At 44.8% G+C, this 12,103-nt stretch overlaps 1 long non-coding RNA gene across 5 annotated transcripts in view; it reads left to right on the plus strand.

Moving 5' to 3' along the window:
- Positions 1-12,103, plus strand: part of LOC144798872 (uncharacterized) — a 1,194,519-nt gene that overhangs the window by 875,551 nt on the left and 306,865 nt on the right. Inside the window, exon 1 of one of the 5 annotated variants that reach the window (XR_013603682.1) lies at positions 3,353-3,442. The exons of the other annotated variants lie outside the window; for them this stretch is intronic. This is a non-coding gene — a long non-coding RNA (uncharacterized LOC144798872). Of the gene's footprint in view, positions 1-3,352; positions 3,443-12,103 lie in introns of those variants that run through there. 5 annotated transcript variants of the gene reach the window in all.

The raw sequence follows: 12,103 nt of genomic DNA on the forward strand, positions 1-12,103 counted from the left end.
GGGAGAATGCAGTAACCTGCATAAGTGATACAAAGGGGCAGGGAGTGACTGGCAGTGGATTAAAGAGGGCTGAGGTGGGTTCAGGACTGCGCAGCCCTGGTATTCGGTTCGCTGGCTTTTGATAGTGCCGGCCACAGGCTCCTTTGGGCACCGACACCCTTTCTTTCACAAATTAAGCATTGCCCACGAGGGAAGGGAAAGGAAGGGAAGAGATGAGAGAAGGATGAGGGAAGGAAATGGGTGGGAACGAGATGAAGAGAAGGGATAGGGTGGTTTGGGTGAAAACAAGAGTGAAGGAGAGGATGAAGAGACAGAGAAGTAGAGACAGAGGCGAGAGAGGTGGGACGAGACAGGAGAAAAGTAGTTTCTGAGAGGTGAGAGAGACTACATGGGTGAGAGCAGAAGGATTGAAATGGAACATTAGTAACTCTGCCTCCGACCAAGGCGCAACCGGCGCAGAGCCCTGTGTGACTCCAAGGTAGCTAAGGCTGTCCATCACTTTACCCTCAGCCTGTGCATACAAGGGCTTCCATGTTAATGAGTTCTGTTATTTTAACTGATAGTGCAGTCCCACTGACCCTAATCATGGCAGTTTTTGGCTGTCTTCACAAACTGACTTGTTACTGCTGCAAAGAGGTGCCATGCTCTGCCTATTACTGTGAGCTTCAGTCATGGAGAAGTGATTACAGTTGTCATTGCCTCTGCTTTCCTCACTGCTAATGAGCCATTATCAACTGCAAAGGCGGCCCTGTTGGAACAGCAAGGGTGTAGATAGAGAGAAAGGACACTGACTGCCATATTCCTCCTAAAGGAGCTCAGTTTCTGTCGGTCCTCAGTTTTCCCCCTGTCCATCCAGCATCAAAGTGTGCAAAAGTGGTACGTAAGATTATCTTTAGGTGCCCTCCCTTCTTCTCCCGAGACCTTCATCAAACCACTCATCAGGAAAGTGAACCTTCATCATCAGATTCAGCCATCTATTTCCATGACCATCCTTACGAAAACTAACTGAATGAACTGCCTTGGCTCGGGAAACGCCCTTTACGACGCAACTTTTACCACGCAGTGCCTTTACAACGCAGGATTTACAACGCAAGTTATTACAAGGAATTGCGCTGGGGGGCGCTCTAGGATAGGTAAAGTTTAATTTACTATCCAACACCTTCCCTACTATCCACGGGGACTGGAGTTGGAATAGTAAATTAAACTACTCACTATCCAGCACCCCCAACGCAAGTCGTTGTAACGACTTGCGTTGTAAATCCTGCGTTGTAAAGGCATGCGTAGTAAAAGCATGCGTTGTAACAACGTACATCCCCTTGGCTCAGATCTCTGACTTCATAGAAGAAAGCAACCTACTCTCTGACCATCAAATGGGCTTCCAACCTGAAAGAGGCTGTGACAACACCCTGATATCCATGGACCTCATTTAGGGGTTGCAAGTGCCTCCCCTGGTTTGCCTATTGCGACCCCTAGAACTGCGCTTGCGACCCCTGGCCTCAATGGAAAAATAAACTTGAAAAACAATTATTTATTGGTGCAGCAAACACCAGTAAAAAGGCATCTCTGAGTATCCTGTTTCCTACATCATGTGAAGGGGAGAGACAGAGTAGGGGAGGCAGAGAGAGGGAGTAGAAGGCAAAGACTTTGAAGGGAAAGGATGGGGAAATGGAAGGAAGAGTATAAAGAGACATGTATGAGACAAAAGCAGGGGTGGGTATGAGATAGAGATGGATTAAATAGACATCAGAGAGGGGTGCCAGGTGTGAGAGAGATGCTGACAGCAGTGGAACAGTGAGAGTGAGATAGAAGAGGATGGTAGGTGATTGACACATAGGTGACAAAGAGACAGCTGGGAGACTTTGAGAGGGAAGACCAGTGAGAGGGGATGACATTATGAGAGTTGCGCTATGAACAGAGACAGATGAGGAGAGAGCCAAGACAAACGGAAAGAGAGATAGAGAGAAAGGTGTGAGAATAAAGTGAGAGCTGGTGATAGACAACTGAGAAGATGGAGGCAAATGAGACTTGTAAGACAAGCAATAAACCATCAGCTGAGAGACAGTGGGGCAGGTGAGAGGGGTGAGACACTAATGAGAAAGAGTCTGTTCAGAGAGAAGGAGAGGCAGAGTGTGGGGGGAGACAGCTGAGAGAGGTAATAGAGACAATAATGAGAGTTCTCAGAGAGAAGGGAAGACAGGTGTGAGACAGGCACCAAAAAGAGACAGGTTTGAAAACCAGCTAAGAGAAGTGGTGAGGCGGACAGCTGTAAGACAGGAAAGAGATGAGAGAGTGGTGAGAAATTAACTTTGATGAATGGGAGACAAAGGTTAGGCAGTGTAGAAAGAGACACAGAGGCAGGTTATCAAAAGCAGTTGAGGGAGTGGTGAGGAGGAGGATTGGAGAGAGATATGGAAGTCATATTAAGACAGAGAGAGGCGAGAAAGAGATAGGCAAGGGAGTAACAAAGGTGGGAGACAGGCGATAGAGGGTGAAAATGAGACAGAACAGATGAGAAAGCCTGGTTAGCAATGAGAGCACATGCGATATGAGGTAATCTGTGAGGAAGACACAATTAAAATAAAGGGACAGGAGGGATGAGAAAGATACAGCAACAGATGGGAAAGACAGGTGAGAGATATACAAAACCAATAGGTTGTGCCTATGCGAGATCTATTAGTTCTGTCAATGTTTTTTAAAAATGTTGCACAGCGGTGCGAGCTGCTATGCTACATAGCTTAAAGTTAAAAAAAGGATATGATGTGGCCAGGCCGCATAATTGTGCTTCTTTTTTTAAACTTTAAGCTATGCATGTACAAACAAGTTAAAATTGTTATTTTCCCTGTACTTAATATGCAGTTTATATTCTTGAGCAAATGCCCATTGTATTTACCAGCGCGTCGAAGTGTAGCTAGCTGCAACACTGAGAATGGAGAGGAACCAGATTTGAGTCTCTGCTCTGGCTCATCATTGTGATCGTGGGTAAATCATTTAATCTCCCCGTGCCTGTAAAAATGAATGTGCCCTTGTGTAATGTAACTGGTGCTCATGTAAAGCGCTCAAAGTCCTTCCTGTCCACTGCACACTATTTAAAACAAGTTATGATGGAGGTGGAAGGGCAGCAGCTAGCCTCGTGGTGTGAAAGGGGCATGCAGTGATGGGAGTGAGATAGGGGGAGGGACAGGCCATCAACGGAAGTGAGGTGGTGGTAGGGACGGGTAAGCAATGAACAGAATGCAGACACTGGGAAGTAAAAAATGGAAAGCAAAAAAAAAAGTATGTTGCAAGTGCGTGGCCAGTGGAAGGAAGCTGGCTACTGGAAGCAGTACTTAGTCCAAGCTCCACAGCAAGCACGAAGACGTGAAGCCGAGCAGGAAGCCGGAGGAAAGTGGAGGCGCTGACCAACAGGAAGAAAGAAAACGAGTGATGTGGGAGCCAACCAATGGTAAGTAAGGAGCAGGCTCTAAGCTCCTTTTAAGTTTTTTTTTTTTAGTTACAAGAGATTTCACAAGCACTGTGTAGGCAAAACCTAACAAGCATTTGCAATGCAATAGGTCTCGCATTTGCAAGAGTTAGAGCTATTGGCATTGTAAATGACAATGTCTTTTATTTATGTGTATTGAAAACCTGCAAGCAGTGCACATAAACAAAAGTCATTGCCATGTACAATGTCAATAGCTTAAACTCTTGCAAATGCAAGACCTATTGCATTGCAAAGGCGCGCTATACTTGTTTTTTAAAGCGTTAGGAGGGAGCGTGTTCTGCCTGCAACAACCGTCAGGACACAGCTATTTGAGAACATAGTGCTCGGAGGATGTAATTAAAGCCTACCGGGTAACAACATACGTAACCGGGGGTGTCGCCATGGGATGTTAAAAAATGAGACAAGGCGGTACTAAGGAGGGACTACTAAGCCTTACGACAAATGAACAGCCACAGTTTACAGTGGACAATGACACACACCAATGAAAAATATGGGTGGAGAGTGGGCAGAGCTTCAAGCCCCTACCTGAATACAGCATGCCTTGCAGAGCAGCTCATGTGCTGCCCAGGCTCGACCTAAAAATGTCACTGTGTTCATAAAGAAATGTAACAAAAGATGCCCAAAATTACCTTGTGTACTGAAGGTGCCCTGCAAGTGACGGCTGTCCCTCGTGGATGTAGTGAGGGGGAGGTCAGCAGCCCCTTCCTGGCAAACTAGCTGATCATTTTTTATTAAAATACCATATCATAAGGTCTATCATGGACATAACAAATTCCTTGCTTGGGGAGAAGGGTATTTACCTTTTCATTTTATTTGAAGAACTCCAGTACTGGTCCAAAGTGAACATTGCAATTTTGAAAAAAGGGGACCCCTACTACTAATACGATCACTACATGTAGGGAATAATAAGAACACTATATTGTAAAGCAACCAGTAGTGAACTATGTTAATAAGCCAAAAAACCCAAGAACACCATACAATTACCTAAAAATATTGTGACATGAAAAAAAAACCTCACATATTATTTATGAAATTTATTTTTAAATTTTTTGAATTTTGTTTCAGATATTTTCTTATTTTGATAGACATTTCCTAAGTATAAATACAATTATTACATTAAAATTCAATCACATGCATATTATGCTTCATAACCGATATAAAACATACTACACCACAAAAAAGAAAACAAGGGAAATTAAACAACACAATTGACAATGGTCTTGAGTGGGGCTAGTGGAGTAAGCAAAGCGATGGATGGAGACTCAACATCATGTCACAATATTTTTAGGTAATTGTATGGTGTTCTTGGGTTTTTTGGCTTATTAACATAGTTCACTACTGGTTGCTTTACCAAAGTGAACATTGCGGCAGCACTGCTGAGCTTAAGTGTCATACCCTGAAAGGTATATGTCTATCAATATCCCGTATTAAAAAAAATATTGGTATTTATTTTTATTAGAAAATGAGGACGAGGCCCCAGCGAGATTTGAACTTGCGACCCCTGGTTCACAAGACCAGTGCTCTAATCCCAGAGCTATGGGGCCACAGCTACTGTTTGTCGGTGCAGTAGCCTAAACAATGGGCGAAGATTACACACCTCTGGTTAGAATATCCATTATTGTTGTTCATTGGGCGGAGAGTTAATAGGAGAGAGGATTGCGCCAGTCCGGGTGAGTCCGAGAAAGAAAACAGGATGTACAGGAATACAGGATGTTAAACACTGTGCCCGTCTCACTGCACAGTGTGAGTCACTGCCCGCTGTTTTCAGGGATACTACCTGGCCAGCTTTGAAGCAATATTAGCTAGGGAATTTACCTAATAGGTTCTGGTGGGGGTGGGGGGTTCACATTGAGAGAAAAAAATCGCCAAATGATGACTTTTACAGCACACTTGTCACATAAATGTTCAACAAAAATCCAAATGTTCTGAAGGGGCGCAAAGGAAATGTTCCAGAAGTTTAGTGGTGCTCTGCGGAAGGCTCATGGATAGTGGTACCCACCCTCCCACTGTCACATGGCTGTCACTAATCCGAATACACAGAGCAGCATCCTTCACTGTGTTTTCCACCTGTCCTTTTAGGTGGATCCGGAGAATGTAACCTAAAGGGGAACGGTGGGCATTTCACAATCTCTTGCTGTAGACAGGGACCCTCACCACTTACTTTCAGAACCAGTGCGTGCCTCTTTCTAAATTTCTGTTTATTAAATTAGATTTCTAGTAGTTTATTAATCAGCGAACCTTACATTGGAATAGAGAAGTCTTACATTAAACAGAAACGTCTGTCTTTGGTGATGTAAAAGGGTGGATCCACTCTTAAAAGCTTGTGTTGGGACTTAAGAATAGTATGTGAGATGGCTCTCTAGGCTGACTTGGGGGATCTCTCTATCCGCCCTTTGAGTCTCTCTCTCTCTCTCTTTCACCTTCTGTGTTTCTCTCTCTTAGCAGACAAAGGGTCTTCATTTTAGTTAGCTTGTAACTAAAAAGTTCAATGTTTGAATCTGCCGATCGTTTCTAGGAAACATGATCCAAAAAGCGTGTGTTCTTTTAATTTGGTCTTTTTTGCAGCAAAGAACTTCTGCTTAAGTTTTGCAAAAAAAATTGTAAAAAATATGTAAAAATATCTGGAGGGGACACCCGGATTTGAATTGATGACCTCTTGATCCGCAGTCAAATGCTCAACCACTGAGCTACATACCCACCTGTTGAAGCACTTACACAATAAGCAATATATGTGTCCCCATTGGCCCTGCCCGTGCAGTATTCTTTATTTATACATTCCTGTCATCCAGTTCTGGTTTTTCGCTCGGCTCTATCCCCAAACCATTGGAGGTTTCTAGCACTGAGCTACAAACATAGCCTCCAATTATGTACTTCACCTCTTTGGTGTGCCTGTCCTATATTCACCAGTCTTGCTCATTATTTCATCACTGATCTATGTTGCCGTGCTTCAAGGCGCGCCTGAATATGATCACATTTCACCTTCTGAAAGGGGACAGAAAGCCTTGTTTAATAGGATGTTTTTGTTTTTAATGCCGCAAGACGCCTAGTACCACGTGGATGAAATGGCAAAAGAGGGGCCACGGGAGGGGGTAAGCTGACACTATCATATGTCCTTCAGGAGGGGCAACGATAGAGGTGTATTGAGGTTTGATTGGGGGTGACTACAGCTACCCATCCCCAAACGGTTGCACTGTGGCAGTGAAACCAGGAGGTGCACAGGTCACCGCGGCAGGACCACATCACCGCCTCCAGGTCACGTCACTGCTGCCAGGTACACGTTAGCACCACCAGGTACACGTCATCACCGGTAGGGACACGTCACCACAGGTACAAATCAACGCCTCCAGGTTCACGTCACCGCCGCCAGGTACACGGAGGCGGAGGACTCTGCCAAGCACAGGATGAGGGATTATCAGAGTCATACAGAGGGACCGGGGCTGGGACGGAAAGGCCGAGAGTCATGAGGGCCGGGGTGAGGGCCCAGTGGATGGTGCCTCGTAGCAGGAAGAACTGTTGCCGCTACCATTTGTAAACGCTTCAGTGTATACATTACACACGTTGCTATGTGTGGCATTTCACGCCTCATCAGGGGTAGGACGCGCTGTAGAAATGTAATGTCACTTAACATGTTTTTGTCCCCTTAAGTCTTAATTAATGGGACTTTCCCACTACAGAAAAACCAATGCGTTATTCTGCATTAGGCAGTGGATAGGGCAGCGCAGATGGTGACGGTCTCCGTGGAGCCGATGGGGCGAGAAACCGCGAAAGTGAAAGTGCACCATGCTCGCGCCAGCCTCCAGGGACAGAAAATGTGCGCGCGTATGGAGTGCACATCTCCTGTCTGCGCGTGCCACCTCCTGTCTCCCTTCGCGAACGAAAGCCACAGCAATAGAGTCTCCCAAGCGCAGCAGCTGCGCTGCATTCGCTACGCGAGACCTAAAAAGGACAGTTGAGAGACAGCTGAGGGGAGGGTAACAGTGGGTCAAAAGTCATATGAAGTCACTTCCTGTAATGCCATTGTGGTCAAAGGGCATGCATGAAGTCTCTGCTGTCCCTGGCATTTTGGTGAGTTAATATCCATGCTGATAACTTTTTGTCACTTTATGACGTTTTATAGATGGGAAGTTTCTATGTCATGTTGAAGCTCGTCTCTAGTCTGGTGGGCAGTCAAAATATCGCATTTTAAATATCGACCTACATTAATATCGAGTTTTTAATATCGTAGGGACAAAATATCGAAGTCAAGAATATCGTTGACCAGAATATCGACCCCAAGGTAAGTAATATCGTTTTTTTAAGTATCGAAGTAAGTAATATTGTAAGCAAAAATATTGTTTTTAATAATATCGATTTGTTTTTGTTTTATGTATTTTAGTATGTATTTCACATGTATGTTAAACGTTTTTTTCAAATATTTTTATCAATTTTAAAATAAATGTTTAGAAATTAGTAATTTTATTTAAGTAAATTTTGCGTTTTAGTATCAGAGCGGGTTGTGGGTTTATAGGGGAATAGGGTGGGAAGTAATTTAAATATAATTAATTAATTAATATGTTTTTATTAATTGGCATTGATGATTAATTAATTGTTAATTATTCATTGGTAATTAATTTGTATTAATTAGTTAATTATAATAATTAGAATTTATGTATTATTAATTTTTATTTATTGTTATTGTTAATTTAATGTTACTTAATAATTGATTGGTGATTAATTTTTATTAATTGATTAATTGATAATTAAATTAATTGTGATTTTTTTATGTGTAGTGGGTTGTGAGTTTATAGGGTAATAGGGTGGGAAATAATTAAATTAAATTAAATAATGAGATTTTTTTATTTAATGGTATTTATTACTAATTATTTGTTAATAACGTATTAATTGGTAATTCATTTGTATTAGTTAATTATATTAATTATAAGTACTTTATTAATAATTTGTATTTATTGTTGATTAATTATTAACTGGTAAGTAATATTTCTCCAGTATTAGGGGTGTCTTTCATAGATTCACATGCCTGAATCATTCCCCGTCGTCGGAGTAGGAGTCTCACGGTATATAAAAAAGCTATAAAATGCCATAAAATATATAGCAAATATCAGAAATACCAAACCAGGAAGTAAGTAGCCCCAGCTACAGTAGAAAAACTTCCATACTCGTGACTATCCAAGTCATTATGTGTTAGTCCAAACTGCAGCCAATCAGGCGACAGCACCCACCAGAATGTTCTCCCCAGAGGCTCAGGCTCTCAGATTTTCTACCGCACGTTGTGTGAAGGGAGTCTCCCTGAGCTCTGCTCAGTTTTTTCTTCTATATCACTGATTTCTTCAACTTTCACAGATGTCTTCATCTAAATCCCTGTTTAGAGCCTGTGATTCTTGTGGGAAGCCAAGACTTTTCAAGGAGGACCCCCACAAGAAATGTTTGTATTGTCTTTATCCTGATCATGAGGTGAAGGAGTGCAAGATCTGCCGGACTTTCCCCTCCAAGACCATCAAGGATAGAGAAGGGCGACTTCTATTGTGGCTCAATAGACTAAAGAACAAGGATGACCCTGTCTCTGAGGTAGGAAGTTGTAGCTCCGGCACTTCATTTCTTTCAACTAAGAGGAAGGCTGAAACTGATGTTTCATCTCTGAGGGCGAAGGTGGTTAAGAAGTCTAAATCTTCTCAGGATGCTCCTGGGCCTAGTTCTTCAAGTAAAGTTATCCCACTTTCCAAAGGGGATTCTACGCCCTCTAAGAAGTCTGGGACTAAGACAGTTCCCAAGAAATCTTCTAAATCTGCGCCTCCTCAGTTGCCATTATTGACAATTTCAACGTCAAGGAAGGACTGTGTTTCTTCTCATGTGGCCACTTCTACCACCTGCACTATGACTTTCTCCTCACCGAAGCCTGCACTTGTCATGTCTTCAGCTTCTTCGACTACACTGGTTCATGTCCAAATTAGGCCTATCTCGTCGTTGACAGTTGCCCCGACGACGACGGCCAAGGTACCGTCGACGATTTTGTCATCTTCATCTTTGAGATCCCCGTCGACGATAAAATTGGCACCGTCGACGAGAACATCGACGGCGACGGCCCTCCCGTCGACGGTAAAATCCTCGTCGACGACGAAGACTACGTCGACGACGTTTCCGTCGACGACACCCCCGTCGACGACGACGGCGAAGCCACCGTCGACGACTTCGACGACGAAGCCACCGTCGACGGCCTCGACGACGAAACCACCGTCGACGGCCTCGACGACGAAACCACCGTCGACGACCTCGTCGACGAAGAGATCCTCGTCGACGGCAAAGCTTTCGTCGACGAAGCTACTGTCTACGACCCCGTCGACGACCCCGTCGACGACCCCGTCGACGGCCCCGTCGACGACGATACCGTCGACGAGACAGCACTGTCAGCAGTATGCAGACGTCCCGTTGACGCCGCCTCTTTCAAGCTGCACTACTTTGCAGGTTTGGTCTGCGCAGACAGCAGGGATTCCATTGCAATCTCCTGCAACTACAGCTACTTTGTTAAAAAAGAGAGCTACTGCGGAATCTATTTCTACTACCCTTGTGGTGCCTGACAAGCTCTTGGATTCAGATGAGGAAGGATCCTATGAAGACGAAAATTTTGGGGCAGCTAGAAGTCCATCTGAACTCCATATTAAAGTTCAGGAAGATGTTGAGGATAACATGGAGGACGTTCAGCCTGCTCCGCGTGCTGACAGACCTGACACTGATATGCAATTGCCTGAAGATTTATTCCGCAATTTGCAGTACATGCTCAGTGACTATTATAGACGTTTCCCACCTTCTGAGTCAGGTGACTCAGTGATGTCTACACCTTTGCCGCAGGGAAGGCCTTCCCTCTCTCCGCGGACACGACCAAACACTACTAATGCGTTGGAGGACAGTCGCTCAACGTTGCCTACGTCACCAGTTTCATCTCCTCAGCCAAGGGATGAGGAGCTCTCGGAACAGGAAGATCAGGAGGAAGGAGAGCTGAATGAAGCCTCTGAATCGTCGGAGTATGAGGATTACAATGCAAACACACCCTCTCCGGCGGAGCCTACTACTTCTGAGTCACCACCCGTGGACGTTGCCTCATTTCACAAGATCATGGATAGAGCAACTAGGAGGTTTCTGATAACCATGGAGGCAAAACAAGAAGACTGCTTTTTGTATGATTTTAAATCTACCCCTCACAAGCAGAGTTGGACCATTCCAATTATAGATTTCATCTGGAAGGAGGGTCTTAAGATCATGGCCAAGCCGAATTCCTTACCAGCAGTGTTCCCTAGAGTAGATAAAAAATATAGGGCGCCTACTTCTTCTCCAGCATGCCTTGTCGGACAAGCTAAAGCCGATTCTGTGGTGGCACAGGCAGCGCAGAAGAGTTCTTCCAATCCTACGTCTCAGGTCTCTGTTCCTCCAGACAAGGATGGGAGACGCCTTGATTCCATTGGCAAGAAGGTTTCTACCATTGCAGCCACGACCATCCGGGCCGCAAACTCCCTCGCCATTTTAGGGAGATACGATAGACAGATGTGGTCGGACATCTCACCGTACATGGACAAGCTTCCCGAGCCTGATCGCACTGAGGCCAAGAAAATCCTTCAGGAAGGAGAGTGTGTCTCCTCGGAGATGATTGACGCTGCTGTGGACGTTGCTGCCACTGGCTTTCGACAGCTTGCGGGTGCAGCTGTTCTTAGACGGCAAGGATGGTTACGAGCAACCTCCTTTAGGCAGGAGGTTCAAAACAGAGTCATTGACATGCCTTTTGATGGGGAGTCACTATTCGGCAAACATGTTGATGAGGCCCTGGAGGCAATAAAGAAAGACACTGAAACAGCACGTTCACTGGGTACCCTTCAATACCGGAACTCTTCCTTTCGTGGTACAAGAGGAAGGGGGAATTTCAATAGTAGAGGAGGATACGCCCAACAACGCTCTTATTCCTCCACCCAGGGAAACCAAAGATTTCAGCCTTACCGGCAACAATCCTATGGACAAAAGAGAGGAAATTACTCGCAACCTCGAGGAAAATCTAATTATCGAGGAAGAGACAACAAGAAATGAGGCACGCATCCTGCCACCACTTTGTGCCAACCCGAACCAAATTGGAGGACAAATATCCCAACACTACTTAAATTGGTCCGAAATTACTACAGACAAATGGGTCCTGGATGTAGTAGCCAGAGGACACATTTTAGAATTCGTGAAAATTCCCCCAAATTGCCCCCCAAAAGGACCCGATCCAGCGCACCTCAAGGAGCTATTCGTCCAGATCAACACCATGATCCGGAAGGGGGCAATCGAAAGAGTGCCTCATCATCAGAGGGGACGAGGCTTCTACTCAAGGTTTTTCCTTGTTCGCAAGAAGTCAGGAGAGTGGCGCCCCATCTCGACTTGCGAGCCTTGAACAAGTTCCTGAAGAAGCTCACATTCAGGATGCTAACACTTCAGGAAATCCTCCAATTTCTTTCGGCGGGAGAGTTTTTGGCAACACTCGACCTTCAAGATGCATACTTCCACGTACCGATTTTCCCACGGCATCGGAAGTTTCTCAGGTTCAGAGTGGCTGGCAGGGACTTCCAGTTCAAGGTCCTCCCATTTGGCCTGCGTTCAGCCCCC

Source organism: Lissotriton helveticus, chromosome 12 (assembly GCF_964261635.1).
Source record: "Lissotriton helveticus chromosome 12, aLisHel1.1, whole genome shotgun sequence".
Lineage (NCBI taxonomy): Eukaryota > Metazoa > Chordata > Amphibia > Caudata > Salamandridae > Lissotriton > Lissotriton helveticus.